The sequence below is a fragment of the Sus scrofa genome, chromosome 4 (genome assembly GCF_054392235.1).
Source record: "Sus scrofa isolate SSC_HxYL_T2T_F1_AM1 chromosome 4, Sscrofa_HxYL_maternal_Yorkshire_Landrace_v2.0, whole genome shotgun sequence".
NCBI lineage: Eukaryota > Metazoa > Chordata > Mammalia > Artiodactyla > Suidae > Sus > Sus scrofa.
In genome coordinates this window covers 17,401,679-17,415,704 of record NC_139386.1, presented here as the reverse complement: position 1 = coordinate 17,415,704, position 14,026 = coordinate 17,401,679, and the positions used below count along the sequence as shown (strand labels likewise).

Here is a 14,026-nt window from a genome sequence, read left to right as displayed (position 1 = left end):
AGTTCTTGTGTTCAAGTTCTTGTTTTTAAGGCAAAGATTTGATAGCATGACAGCATTTATTCATTTAATAATCTTCTGAATCAGCATGATTCATTTGGTATTTTCTTTATTTGTCTATTTATTTCCTTGAGTACAATAAGAGCTGCAGATTAATACATGAAGAAATTCTTAGTGTGTGGTTAATAAAATAGTCCTAATTTATGCTCAGACTCAAAAAAAGAGTCTTTATCTGGGGATTTTTTAATATCCTTTAGGGTTATAATTCGGCTGCCAGAAATAGCTAATTTTCTCTATCAGCTTGCCTGTACATATCAAGAACCAACAATCAGTTTATTTCTCCAGCTTTCGTCTGACCTATCCTATAACTGCTGGAATATTCTTTTCTATAATGAGATCTAGCTTGTCTATGTCCCGGGCCTGCCAGAAGGAGACATTATTTAGCTTCCTATAAAGTGGACCGTCTGTTAGATAGACCACATAACAAGCCAGTTACCATGGGGGAATTTAAATGATCACATTTAAATTACTTATATTACCTCAGATTTCTAAAATAAACCTGTATTTCTACTGCACATAGAAAACATACGTAAAAAAAATAAAGAGAATAAGAAAAGTCACAGACTTCAAGAAAATGTTTCTAAAAGACATATCTGAAATTTAGATAAATTTAAAGGCAAATTACCAAGTGAAAAACTACAAACTATGGGAGTTCCCACTAGGGCTCAGCGGTAAGGAACCTAACTAGTATCTATGAGGGCGCAGATTCTATCCCTGACCTCTCTCAATGGGGTTAAAGGTCAGGGATCGCTGTGGCTGTGCAGGTGCAGCTCCAATTCGACCCCTAGCCAGGGAACCTCTATATGCCACAGGCACAGCCCTAAAAAGCAAAAAACAAACAAAAACCAAACAAACCCAAAACTGCATGCTATGGGATTCCAACTCTATGACATCCTGGAAAATGCAAAAGTATGGAGACAGTTAAAAAAAAAAAAATCAGTGGTTGCCAGGGGCTGGGGGGTTGAGAGGGATGAATAGATGGAGCACAGAGGATTTTTGTGGCTAGGATAACTGTTCTATATGATACTATAATGGTAGATACATGTCCTTATGCTTTTTGTCAAAACACACAGAATGTAAACACCAAGAATGCATCCTAATATAAACTGCGGATTTGGGTGATAATGATGCATAGGCTTATTGATTTTAACAAATACACGACTCCAGTGTGGAATGTTGATAGTGAGGCAGGCTGTGGGGGTGTGAGGGACAGGGGGTATATAGGAACTCTACTTTCCACTCAGTTTTGCTGTGAACTAAAACTGCCCTAAAAATAAGTTCAGTTTTAAAAAATTAAACATAAAAAGGTAAAGGAAAGGTGTAGGAATGGTGTTTCTCCCCCTCTGGGCACAGCATTTGGAAGAGAATAGCTTCCGTCCACTGAAAAGTAATGCAAAAGGAATTTGGCAAACAAAAGACCTAAGGAAAAACAAGTTCTGGTAAGATCTCCAATTAAGTGATAAATTAAGGTCTCTTAAAGGAGGAGGGTGTTTTCACCGAGGTGGTCTGGTAATTGATTAAAAGACTTAATTTTGAGTGTTTTCTTAAATATGAAGCCAATACCCCAAGGTATCTTCAGCTTCTTCTCCATGCTGGAGCCAGGTGCATGGCAGACTCCAAAGAGAGACTAAAGACTCAGAGATGCTTGATTTTCACAGCAACTGAGGAACAGGCTTTCTGCAAGGATGGATTGATTTCTGAGTCAATTTTCCCCACAGTCATAATCACTTGCACACAATAGAGATGCAATTAGTGATCGTTTAAAAAGAAAATATGTAACATAAACTAATTCTGTGACATTTTCTTCATTGAAGATATTTTAAAATAGATCAAAGTAAGCAGTGTTTCATAAAATAGAGAAATTTGGATAATACCTATAATATGTAAGATTTGATCCCAAATATCCATTTTTGTTTCCATTTCAAACATCATTTTTTTTTAAAGTAACATAAAAATGATAGACGGGTGCCTTCTACATGTCCCAAGTCTCAGTTTAAATTAACTTCCATTTGGTTTTTGCTCGGTTTTCAAATGAGAAGAGTATCTGTTTTCTATTTTTTAACAGTGATATTGTGGTCTTTTTCTGATTCTTCAAGAAGATGATTCCTGCTTAGTATGAGTGGTAATTGAAGGTCTGATCCAGAAAGCACTGGACAATTACAAAGAATCAGACTTATAGCAAGCGCTCAGCTTCATTTCCATGAGAAGGTTTTTGCATACCCACTCTGGGAACTTGGGATGACCATGGAGGCTATCTGCAAAGTCCATTTGCTGCCAAAACACTGAACTGGCTCTGACATCCACAAAAGCATTTGCAGTAAGCTGTAGTCCAATTTTGTCAGCTTCAGCCTCCAGTGTTCTACCGTATGGTCAATACACCTGAAATGTAGACTTTCCCCAAAGTACCAAATTATCTCAAAGACACATGGCCCAGATAACTGTGTGAAGTATCAAAGCTAAGACATCAATAAATCAACAAGCTAGTTCTTCTGCAGCAAGCCCCAGTACTGCATGTTCTATTTCAGAGTCCACAAGGAAGAAAAGTTGATAAATATCAGTTACGCTATGAAAGCCCAGCAAGATAAACATTTGTCCATTTGGAATCACAAAGGAAGTGCCTGCTCTGGCAGCACATCTACTAAAATTGGAATCAAAAAGGCATTTATATCTGGGGAATCAACTACATTAATAATCCAATTGATCTCAGAGATCCCTAGAATATCTTTATTGCATTCAATGAGATGATAAACCACATCTTGTCTTTAACAGTGTGGTATTGGGTATCTTTCTCAATTAGCCTATCATTTTAAACTTTTCCCATTCATGTTTCCTGTTCCAATTCTGATAGAAGTCTGAAATGTTCTTTTCCCAACAGTAGTAGCTTGCTCTCTTTCTTATTTTTGGACTTACCCTCCGTTGAGAACATTGAAAAAACTGCAAGTAGCAATTCATGTAGTAACTTTCATCTGTGTCTTCCTTACACTTCCTTTTGATATCTCCTTCCTATTAGGAGGAGGTGTTACAGCTCTGAACGCTTACAATGATTGCAAGTGGTTTCTGCACTAGAATGATCAGCTAGAGGGGAATCGGACAAGTTGAAGCTGTGAAATGTTGGAACGCCTTATGTCTCATGGGGCAACAATTTAGGGGATACAATACTTAGAGAGGGGGAATGACTACAACTTCTTTTATCAGGAGCTACCCTGAGAAATAATCGTTCCATGCAGTAATTTTTGGGTAATCATCCAAATTTCTTTACTTTCAGTGCTCAAGAGACATTTTGATCTTTTATTATTGAAAGTCTTATAGAAATTAAAGTTTGCAAACAGAAAAGCCAAACCATATAATGATTTACTTCCAGGCCCTGATGTTTACTGACTAGATAGTTAATTTAGACAAAGTGATAATCTGGTGAGGTATAACAGCTAGTATGTTATACTTTCTCCAGTCGGTTAGTGAATTAAATCAGAACAAAACACAATTTCTAGTAGCAGATTTGAATCCACAGATGAAGCTTATCTTTCTTTTGCTTGATTTATCCTAGCAGTGGCAAAAGTGATTAGGTCCCTCCAATTAGTGATTGCGTTTATTTATTTACTTTTCTGAGTGAGTTAGCTTCCTAATTGCCTGTATCTTTTTCTCTCCTACTATAAACTCAAAAAAAGTAAAGAATTATGACTTGTTTACCATTATACCACCAACACCAAGCAAAATACCTGCAAATAATAAGATGCCCAGGAAATATGTGGAAGGAAAGAATGTAGGAATACGCAAGGCAGTTTCTTGAATGTCCATTAGAGTACTGTGATGTGGTCAATTAGCCCTGAACTAGAAATCGACTAGTCAGGTTCAAGGCAAAACTCCATCCATTTTATTTATCTATTCTTCCATGAATTTTGAAAGTTCTGAACCTCAATTATTCTATATAAAAAAAATATGCAGACATCCAAGACCAGCAAAGTTTGTAAGACTTGTGAGGTTCTATCAAGATAACACAGATGAAAGCATACCGAGTTTTAAAACTGTTGTATAAATGCATGATCAGACATGGCATGTCACCCTGACATCGTTCAGGGAAATAATTTACAAAGAAAGTGGAGAATACTTAATTTGCCAGAATTCTCAGGGCTGTATGGCACAAAGTTAGAGGAAACATTTGATAAGCAAGATATATGAGGTAGTAAGATCCCTTACCACTCTCATTCCAAGAGGTTTTCTCCACTTTCAAATCATGCTCAATAAATTTTCTTCTAAGAAGGTCTCCACTTAATTGCAGATCTTTTGAATATAGAGTGAAATATAAGTACAGAGCCAGAGATGTGTTGCTTGAGGCACAGAAGATGAATTTTTTAAACAACTTTCCCTAGAAATTAATCAGAGACAAAATTTTATTTCTTCGAAGTAAAATTTGAGGTGAGGCCTTCCTACCAAAGAAAGCAAATTAAAAGCCTTCCTGGGTTGTACACATATTATAATGGTCCAGCGTCATATATAATCATGTCAGGATCATATTGGACTATATCAGACCTAAAGAAAAATCTGGGCCTTGTTCCATAAAGTTAGACTATATTAATGTAGGTGGGATCAAGTTCAATTTTATTAGCCAGAAAGTTAATCTCACAGAGCAATATATGGACAAACCTCGAGTCAGAACCCAATGTTCTACCTCATGCTGTAACAGATGTTTTACAAGTGATTATATTTTAAGTATTGATGTAAAAGCGTTTGAACAAATCAGTTATTTGTACCATGTTTTTCCATCCCTTCTCTCCAAATAGATGGCCTACATTTAAACGAGGCAAATAAAAACTGGTAACAGTTTGCTAATGGATATCAGAATCTTAGCTCATTTTATTCAATGTCCCTTCATTTATTCCTAATTCACCAAACATGTATTAGATGCCTAAATGGTTCAAGCATCTGCAGTTGCATAGGGTATTACAGTAAATACAAACAAACATTGTGTGTATGTGAGATCCGAAATGTTTACAAGTGTGGTATGAGAGAAGAAACATAACCATTAAAATAAAACATTTGACTTGGGCTAATTTCCAACCTAAGTTTGAAACAATGGCCATTTTCTTCATGACTTCCGTTGAATCAGGAGCAGAAAGCCACTAGAGATTTAACTGAGGTATTTCATTTCTCTTATACAATTTAAATCAAATGCTCACATTCAAATGATGCCTACTCTCATCTTGACACTTTTCCAAGGTTACCTGAAAACTTTATAATAGTTTGAAACAAACTCTCCTATACATTAATTCATTCAGCAAACCAAACATTTGCAATGCCCATAATGTGCTCAGCACAGTAAGTATGGGGGGTGTGTGTGGGGGAAAGACAAATAAAAATGCTCCAGAAAACCTCATTATTTGTAAATAAGCAGCAGTTGAATAGATTACAATTCAGTGTGATAGTACAAAGGTATCAATTCATTCAAGATGCAGAGGCTTCACAGAGACACAAGGAGAGTGAGGTTAATTGGGCTTGGGTGTTTAGAGGTTTCCTGGAGAATGCCAAATTTACATTTGGAAAGTTAACATTCAGAAATGTTACATTTGGAAAGATGAGAGATTGAAGGTAGGGATGGGCATGTCAAAATGAAGTCTTAGCATTTACCAACAAACAGAAGCCTGCAGCAAAATGTGTCTCCTGGAAATATAACCAGTTTAAGACTGCTGGAGTAAAAAATTATAAAGGAGTAGTTCTAATAAGGCTGTTTTTAGACTTTGCTAACTTGAGAACAACAAATCCACCTCTCTCTGAGTCATTACTTGAAATTCAAAGGAGTCTTCCACCTCCTTTTGTCTTCACACTGTGCTACTTTTATGATCATATAGTTACATGCTTAAAAACAACAGGGTCCTTGTAAAAAAAAATACGGCTAATTTGATTTAGAATTGACTTTATGACCACAAAGATAAAATTGGGAGGACACTTTGAAATATGTTTCTATGGCCATGGGAAGTTTTATCCAAGACCTTTGGCCCGCCTTACAATTTTCCTCCCTAGCGTCTTTTCTTTTCTTTCTTTCTTTTTTTTTTTTTCCTTTTTTGGTCTTTTTGTCTTTTCTAGGGCCACACCCATGGCATATGGAGGTTCCCAGGCTAAGGGTAGCAATGTGGGATCTGAGCCGCATCTGCGACCTACACCACAGCTCACAGCAACGCTGGATCCTTAACCCACTGAGTGAGGCCAGGGATCGAACCACAACCTCATGGTTCCTGGTCAGATTCGTTAACCACTGAGCCACGACGGGAACTCTGCATCTTATTTTCTTGTAAGTTTTCCCCCTTTTCCTTCTTCTCTCCCTCCCACTCCCTTTCCCTCTTTCTCTGTTTCTTCTTCCTCTTTTCCCTTCGATTTCTTCTCCTTCTTCCTCTTCTTCTTTTCCTTTCCCTTCCCACCTCCTCCTCTTCCTTCTTCCTCTCCCTCCTCTTCTTTATCTTCCTCTTCCTTCTTTTCTATGGTTGACCCTGTATGTCTATGACTGCATATCAAACCTGAACTTTCATTTGACCATGTAGTTTTAGACCTATGTTTCCAGAATTCTTTAGAACTTCTGGTGAAGACCTATTGGGGATGACTGACCCAGTGGCAGTCTAGGCTCGCTTTCTTCACCTGATTTCTGTATTTTCACAAAGATCGGCTATTTACATTGGGGATTTGAGCAAGATTTCATTTGAAAAGAGAATTCTTATGCTTCTTTAAACTTTAAATTCACTCTTTTTGTTTAATTCTCATCTTTTGAGGATAAACTGAGGTAAACAGAGGAGAAGTGATAGTACTATATAGCTACCTAGACAGAATTATATTTAAAAATGGGTCCTTTATTCTCAGGAGCTCATCCCGTTAGGTTATTCCAGATGAGGGTTCTTCTCTTCCACATTGCCCGCTGCAAGGAAAGACATCTGTGTCTGACAAGTGTAATGACAAAGCATCTTCATGTGTTCTGTGTCTCCTCTCAAGTGTAGACTTAACTGCCTCCTAACATCCTTTTAGCTTTAATCAGAAACATTCTATCCATAATTTTTAATATGTAATTCAATTTAGAAGATATAAACTATGAATTTATCAAATTAACTTGAAATGAAATTTCTTATCAATTCTTTGGGTTGGGGACACAGACATACATACATCTATCTCCTTCAGTGGGACCAGTCTACATTAGAGCCGTGTTGTTATGAGTTACCTGTGTCCCTCTAAAGATATGTTGAAGTCCTAAGCCCCAAGACCTCAGATGGTGACCTTATTTGGAAATAAGGTAGCTGCAGATATGACTTATAAATTAACATGAGGGCACACTGGAATGGGATGGGGCATTATCCAACATGATTAGTGTCCTTATAAGAAGATGGCCATGTGAAGACACAGAGAGAAGGCCATGTGAAGATGGTCAGAGATTGGAGTGATGCATCTACATTCCAAAGTGTACTAAAGATTGCCAGTCATCTTTAGGAGCTAGGAGAACACTATGGACAATTGTCTCCCTCAGTGTCCTCAGAAGGAACCAAACCTGATGTTGACGTCCTGATTCCAGACTTCTAGCCTCCAGAACTGTGAGAAAATAAACTATTGCTTTAAGCCACCCAGTTTGTGGTACTTTGTTACAGCAGCCACAGGTAACTAATACATATGCATTAAAATTCCCAGATGAAGAAGCCATGGTTGACCTTGCTGTGTGTCTGGCACACTGCTGGGAGCAGGAGACATTTGTGTTGGGTACTCAGGTAAGTTAGAGTTGGCCAGAGGGAAAGGGAGGATGTGCATACACAGCAGGGAAGAAAGCCGGAGAAAGGGATAGGATTTGGAAAGGTCTTTTGGTGTTTGAGTAATGTTAAGTAGTTCTGTGTGCTCCAGTGTGTAACATGGGGTGCTTGGGCAAAGGCTGATGCAATGCTCTTTTGCAACATGAGAGTTTACTTAAATCAAGGAAAACTTCAAATTTTGGAATCATTGTGTGTTTTTGTCTGTGTGTGTGTGTTTAAATATGTATTTATTCCCAGATGTTTTTTCTTTCTTTCTTTTAATTTATTTTTAATTATGGCAGCTATTCTCCGAACATGTTTTTGTTTATCTCAAACTAAGTATACAGTTTCAACATATGGTGTGTATTTTGTTTTACTTCAGTTTATCTTAAGAAATCAACTTTCCTAACTCTTGTTGGCAGTGAACCCAAATGATTTCTTCGTTTTTCTTTCCCTCTTCACTTTCTCTTCTTTCTTTTTTTCTTTCAATTACAATTTCTCTCTCTCTCTTTCTCTGCCTTCCTCTGTCCCCCTTTCTTCCCTCCCTCTTGTCTTTCCTTTTTTCCTTCTTCCTTTCCTCCCTCCCTCGATCTCTTCCTTTTTTCCCCTCCATTCTTCCTTCCTTCCCTCCCTTCTTCCTTCCTTCCTTCCTCCCTCCCTCCCTGGGAGGTCACAAAAAATTTCCCATGTTGATAAACCAGCTCATTTAGTGGCAGGAACCAATAGTTCCTTGGCTTATAGACATTTAGTTAGCCTAGCAAATATACAAGCTGGAATTAATGTTAATAAAAAAGTCAGGGGATGTGATTTGCTCTTTCATTTGTAGGATTATGAACCTAGCATTCAAGTCTGTTCATAATATGAGCTCAAACCTTTTTTATCAGCCTTGTTTTGCATTATGCATTTTCATACCTCGGTGTATTTGGCTCTCCTGTTCTTGCTTTCCTTAGGAAGCTTATTTTCATCCTCTCAGCCAACCACACTCCACTTACCCTTCAAGAGCCAACTCAAATATCGCTCCCTTTTAGCATATTTTATGATGCTCACTGGTAGAATTAATCTTTTTTCTCCCTCAAATTCTCCTAGAGCTTTGTACATTCTTCTATCCTTGCTTTATTATTATTGGTATTTATTTTGAGACATGTCTCCTCCACTAAACTGGAGGTCAAAAATAATGTCTCCTTGTCCCCAAATCTGCAATGTCCAGTAAAGTGGCTGACACAAAGTAAGTGTTCCATGCGCAAATTCTCACTGAAGATATTCTTGAGTGAAAAGAGATGGCAATCTTCCTACAAGGAGCAGAAAAACTGGTCTTTAATACCCACATAACCTTCCTTAAAATCACCTGCACACTTTCCAATTTGAACAGCATTAGGAATCTCAAAAACTGGGCATGTGAGGCAGAAAGCCCCATAGGATGCTGGGTATAAAATTGATAGAGGAACTTAGTTTTTCTTTGTATATATATTCTTGTAGCCCAAACTGGGCATTTAGTGGACTTCAAATACAGTGTGTAGGAGCACAATGATATACTCATGAATATTTCTGTAGTGAAACTGGACCAAAAGGTTTACCACTCATGCCATCTCTGGAAAGAGTTACGCTATGCTGAGATGGCTTCTGAGTGTAAGTGTGCTGTAAGTGACCCGTGAGGTCTGCCAGAAGAATCAAAGAAGGGGTATGCACATGTTTAACATGGGTCTCTTCCCCTAAAACAGAGCCTATGACTTTTTTCTTAAAACCCTTGGCACATTACTTGACACCTTGAATATGACCTCAAAGGGCTTTTGAATGAAAGAATGAAGATTGTCTAACCTAATAAATAGCAGGAATGCAAAGTCACCAGCTTCATGGTTATAGCTCTAAATTCCTGCATCTCTCCATTACTCTTAGCATTTTCAATGACTTTGTAAAATAAGAAATTAAAATTATATTGCATGACCGTTAATTCCAGCAACTTATTTCCAGCGTCAATGACCTTGAGGATAGACTTTTTTGTCCTTCAAGCATTGCTCAGTGGAAATCTAAGCACTGAGTACAGTTAACAGCTCTCAGACTAAGTAAGCATAGGCTCTGACCATGTTACTCACAATGACTGTAGCCCCCTCTCCCTAACTACCTCCTTCTAATACGGGGCCTGGAAGTCACAGGAATATAAGATGTTAAGGAGAAAAATGTGGAGAGGATAAATAGAGGTGGTCTGTTCTGGTCCCAGGTGGGGAGGCAGAATGGAAGGTAGCGTGGGTGATAGAGGGTCTGGTAGAGGAGGAGGAACAGAGGGGTAGTGGTGGAGTACAGGGACCTACAGGCATCCTGGAACAGCCTCACCCCCTGCACATCTCTGTTCCCCTCCCTGGTGTCCTCACCTTCATTTCTTGTGGGCAAATTGAACAGTTTCTTGTCCTAGAGTAGTAAGAGATCTCTACATCTGGAATCTGGATGGCACTTTTTTCCTGAAGAGTCCGTGTTAGGGTATGTATCTGCCACATCAGTTTGATGGGATTTTGTTACCTAGGAGATGACGTACCTTTCCTCTACCTATATGTTCCCATCTTCATTAGAAAGGTGGAGGGTGAAGGAACTGAGATTACAAATGAGGAAGGGTTTTACAGAAGCATGTCCTTTTTTTTTTTTTTTTTTTTTTGTCTTTTTGCCTTTTCTAGGGCTGCTCCCTCGGCATATGGAGGTTCCCAGGCTAGGGGTCCAATCGGAGCTGTAGCCGCCGGCCTACGCCAGAGCCACAGCAACGCGGGATCTGAGCCGTGTCTGCAACCTACACCACAGCTCACGGCAACACCTGACCGTCAACCCACTGAGCAAGGGCAGGGATCGAACCTGCAACCTCATGGTTTCTAGTTGGATTCGTTAACCACAGCGCCACGACAGGAACTCCTACAGAAGCATGTCTTAATTATTATTTTTCTATTGTCTTTATGGTAGCAGAGTATTTCTCGAATGAGGAAACTCAATCTCAGATCAAGGACCAGGGAGAGTAAAGGTACACACAGTTTATCAGTGGCCAAGCTCTGGAACCTGGCCTTGTGACTTTCACCCCAGTCCATTTTTATTTTTGCGCCCCCCCCCATCCTCAGAAACCAGATTGTCTCTAAAAGTGCCAGGGTGTGAACCTTCAGTGGGAGGCGTTTCTCATTACAAAAAGGTAAACTTCCTTGTTCTATTTATGCTCATTTAAGTAGTTTGCTTTATTTTAGTTTAAACCTAAAGTGAATCTAAATCTCACAGATCTGGATCCTGAGGTTCTGAGTACTCGATAAATAGCTTACTTGGTGGCACATGAACAATAGTGGCAGAGGAAGTCTAAGAGTCCCTGGAGATGCAGGCCACCAGGCCACAAGCTGTCTTTCCTTTACTGAGGGCCAAGTTAAATAAAGAGATAATGATCTTTATAATGTGAAACACTTCAAGCAGGACCTGACAGTACACTCCTAAACCACCAGTACGGTCAAGCCAGGAGTCTTAAAAACTTTTCCGTACATATTTAGAACCTGCATTCAGCAAGCAGCTGTTCTTAGGTGTTCCGAGAGAAAGACCATGTTTTGATCAGGAAAGAGATGAATCCCTGTCCCCATCTCCTGCATTGGAAAGAGGATGTGGTGCAGCCCTCACTAGAAGGCAACCTGGGAGAACGGTGGATGAAGCTCTCGTGGGGGAAGGTTCTGGAATTTCACCCCAGGACCACGCACCTACCAACCCGTCTGTGGTGAGCTGACACGTTTCTCTCCCCTTCTTCTTCCACTCTGCAGTGAGAAATATTCTCCTCTGTTCTCTGGCTTGTGAAACAGCCTGGGTTTCTCTGGCTAAGAAACCAAGATGTACATTATGAATCATTAATCAAACTACAGATGCATAATTGTCAGTCAGAGGGTAGCTTCTTTAGAAAGAGCCAGGGGCTGCATATTTTGAAGCACATTTTCACCCCAGGAGTTAAGCTAATGTCTGTTGAGAATTGTCTCCGGCTCTGTCACTGCTGGAACAGAAGCTCCTCTGGAAACCCCAATTTCACGCCATGAAAAGATTCCACTCCACACTAAGACCTTAAGGATAGTTTGGGGGAAATGTTATAGTCCTTTAAAATAAAAAATCAGCAAAACTTCCCAAACTTTCACATTAACCATAGTGATTTCTAATTTACAAAGCACTTTCTGCTGGCTGGCCTCGCCTCTGTTTGACTTTAAACCACAGAGCAACCACATTGGTTAGAAGGAGTTTGCTCTGGAAATCTCCCCTAAACCTCATCCAGCCCCATTGACAAAACTCAGGTTCTCAAAAAAGTCACGCTCCTTTCACCACCAGCATCTGCTCCCAGTCTTTTCTCTTTCAGGTCTTCACAAGAGAAACCTGCCTAGCATCTCACTCTGTTTAGTTAACTGCCTCTTATTCTCCAGGTATGAGCGCAAAGCAAATTTTTCAGGAAGGTCTCCCTTGGCCATCTGACTCCAAACATTTCTTATACACGTTAGAAGTGAAACACAGAATCACGTTTCTATTTTCCAGAGTATTTGAAATCAGTTTCTAGTTACTCATTTTTAGTAGGATTGTTTTAATGCTTTATGTTACCCTCTATTTCTGCATTTAGTTTACTGTTATATTGATAGCATATATTTAGCCTATAATAGCTCCATAAATACTTGAGAACGAAATGAATGACTACCACCCACCTTCCCTTTCAGCTGCGAAATTAGAAACTGAAAGCCACATGCCGAAATTTATGTAATAATAAAGTCACTTATGATGGAACACTTAATGTGAGAAAAAAGAATGTATAATGTATACATGTATGTGTAACTGGGTCACTATGCTGTAAGTTGAAACAAATATATATAAATAAATGATAAAAAAAGAGTTTTTAAAGTCAGAAAGACTTGCAATTTCAAAATTTAGCATTGGTATTTACTCATTTGGGTGATTTTCTTTGAGTCTCTGGTTTTCTTTTTCTTTTTTTTAATCGGTTAATTTCATATAATAGAAACAAAGGGGATTATTGTAAAGAAATAAAGTTCATATAGTACTTGTTTACCGGTAATACATTCCTAATAAATCCATTCATGTTTTTTAAGTCTATTAGTTGGACGACTGATTCTAGTCTATGAAATCATCAATCTCTCTCTCTCTCTCTCTTTTTTTTTTTTGCTTTTAAGGTCTGCACTTGAGACATATGGAAGTTCCCAGTCTAGAGGCTGAATCAAAACTACAGCTGCTGGCCTACACCACAGCCTCAGCAACACCAGATTTAAGCCACATCTGCGATCTATACTGTAGCTCAATGCAACACAAGATCGTTAACCCACTAAGCGAAGCCAGGGATGGAACCTCCATCCTCATGGGTCCTAGTCGGGTTCGTTTCCACTGTGCCACCATGGGAACTCCAATATCTCTTTTTAACAAGACAAAAATATGAAGCAAAGGGCAAGTAGTCAGTACTAAAAGCAATCGTTTTTCTTTTTCTTTCTCCTTTAGATCATAATGTAGTGACAAAAAGATTGTAAAATAAAATTTTCAAGGCAGTAGAAATGGAAGCAAAGCTAATATTTATTTGGCTTATTCTATATCTTCATAAATCCCTGGTATAATGCTTTTTTTTCTTGTCAAGTATTCCCATTAACAAGGATTGTTTGAACAACTGGCTCAAGATGGAGACATTTTGGAGAAAATGAAAGTCTTCTGTTAGTAAAAATCAGAGAATGAACTCATGGTATTTTTACTGGCAGATTTGCTAAGGGATGGAGTTAAGGAAATAGCCAAGATACTAGTTTTAAAAGTTGTCTAAAATAAGGTAGTTAAAAAAATGAAAAGAAAGGGAAAGACAAAAAAAAAAAAAAAGAAAAGAAAGAAGAGTAAACATTAAATATCGAGAGATGTTCTGCTCAAGTTTCTTTACACTTAATCTTGGGGTTTGATCCACCAGGCCACCTGGGGTGTTCTATAATATTATTACGTCTATGTAAAATTTATATCTTCTGTATTGTATTCCTAAACTATTAAAGGTAGAACACAGACCAAGGATATTTATAAAAATTGTAGTATAGAAATAGCAAGGGAATATAAAAGTGTTATACTTCGGTCTATTTCAGGCTTAAAATGAAAGGATATTGGAAAACCCACACATAGATGATTTAATATATATTATCTAGTTCATTTAACTTCAAAACTGCTTTAATACAGCTACATTAGAATCAGTAATTATACATATTTAAAAC

General features: G+C 38.4%; 1 pseudogene; it reads right to left on the bottom strand.

The window, feature by feature from the left end:
- Nucleotides 1-2,084: 2,084 nt before the first annotated feature.
- Nucleotides 2,085-12,259, bottom strand: LOC146403701 (metalloendopeptidase OMA1, mitochondrial-like; annotated as a pseudogene).
- Nucleotides 12,260-14,026: the final 1,767 nt, after the last annotated feature.